Source organism: Trichechus manatus, unplaced genomic scaffold (genome assembly GCF_000243295.1).
Source record: "Trichechus manatus latirostris isolate Lorelei unplaced genomic scaffold, TriManLat1.0 scaffold00191, whole genome shotgun sequence".
In the NCBI taxonomy this organism is placed as follows: Eukaryota; Metazoa; Chordata; class Mammalia; order Sirenia; family Trichechidae; genus Trichechus; species Trichechus manatus.
Genome location: NW_004444127.1, coordinates 2,387,296 through 2,389,329, shown reverse-complemented (window position 1 = coordinate 2,389,329; position 2,034 = coordinate 2,387,296).

Here is a 2,034-nt window from a genome sequence, read left to right as displayed (position 1 = left end):
TGAATTACTTAATATGGGCCTTCTAGCCATAGTCTTTGTAACTCCCACCAAATGACTAGGGGGGGACTATGCAAATGAGGTGTATGGAACCCTAACGAGGGGATTGGTCAGTTTTGCCATCCTGTTAGGCTTAAAGGAAGATACTGAAGAGAGAGAGTAGGAGCTGTAACACAGAAGATAGAGAGGGAGAGCTGTAACACCAGAGATGGTGAGAAGTGGGGGCAGAGAAACAGCAGCAGCAGAACTAGGAGACCAGCAGGAGATGGCTCGGTGGGCTTCTTGGCCCACTGAGCGACAAAGCTGACTGCCTTTGGGTAGGAGGCTTGCTGGTGGAGTAGGGTGCCTCGGGGCACTTGGTGAAGGTAGGTTTGCTGAGCCACGGAGCTAGAGCTGAACACCTTCTGGCCGAGGCTTTCTGGAGGAGTGGGGTGCCTCTGGGCATTTATCGGCAGAGCTAAAAGAGCTTTGTAACACTTGCCCAAGTAGGGCAGAGGCCAGGCTGAGGGGCTGAGGGGCCAAGACGCCAAGGGCCAGGGAGAGACCTGCCTATGGGTATGACTGAGAAGAGTCTGTCCTGATCGAAGAACTGTATCCTGAGCTTTCCTGAACCTAAATTGTAACCTGTTACTTCCCTAATAAACCCCATAACTGTGAATATGGTCTGTGAGTTCTGTGTGGTCATTGCAACGAATTATTGAACTCAGCAGAGTACAGTGTGCTGTGGGAGGGACAGATGGTGTCAGAAGTGGTAAAAAGGGCTGGTGAGAGGAGGTGTGTCTGACCTTGATCTCATAGGGATCAGCCTCAGGCTGTTGATCTTGATTCTCCTTCCTTCTTTGTGAAGTTAGAGGAGGTCAGACACTCCTGTTATGCCATTTTTTTTCAATGGTTCCGTGGTAGAATTCTCGCCTTCCATGGGGGAGACTTTGATTCCTGGCCAATGTACCTTACCTGTAGTGGAGGCTGGTCAGTGGAGGCTTGCCCGTTGCTATGATGCTGAACAGGTTTTAGTAGAGCTTCCAGACAAATATGGACTCGGAAGAAAAGCTTGACGATGGATTTCCAAAAATCAGCCAATGAAAACCCCATGGATCAACACCAGCACCATGCAAAAAAATATAGGTGTGGTTACACAAATATGTATATAGGCATGTAAGTATATGAGTATGAATATGTGGATACATATGTATGTACAGACAGAAGTATCTATAGGCATACGTACATACAGGTATGTGGGTGCATGCTTGTATATCCATATATGTGATACACCACATAGGGGACACAGGTACAGACACTTCTTAGACATAACCAAACACCTCCTTGAGTTTGGTTTTTGGGGTTTGCAGACTTAGGACCATAGTTTTGTGGAACAACTCAGTTAATTGGTATGATACAGTTCATAAAGTGTATGTGCTACATCCCAATGTGGTGATCAGTGTCTAGGATCTTAAAAGCCTTTGAGTGGCCATCTAAGATACAACTACTGATCTCTACTTATCTGGAACAAGAAAGAAAGAAGAAAATCAAAGACTGAGGGAAGAAAGCAGTCTATAGGACTAATAGTCAACATGAGCCACAGCCTCATCCTCCCTGAGATCAGAAGAACTAGATGGTGCCCAGGTACCACTACTGACCGTTCTGATCAGGCACACAATAGATGGATCCTTATGGAATGGGAGAAAAATGTGGAACAGAACTCAAATTCTTAAAAAGTCCAGGCTTACTGGACCAGCTGAGACTACAGGATTCCCTAAGACTATTGCCCTGAAATACATTTCAAACCTTAAACCAAAATTATCCCTTGAGGTCACCTATTAGCTAAATAACAGATTGGATCAAAAAATAAAGAATATCACCTGTGAGTACTGAGCTTCTTCAAAAAAAAAAAAACACAAAAAACTATAGGAGACCAAATGGTCAAAAACTACTCTAAAGCAAAGATGAGAAGGTAAAGGGGTACAGAAACTAGAGTAGTAGAAATAGTACAACCAGCACGGAATGAATGAGAATAATGACACTTTGTGAAAAATGTAA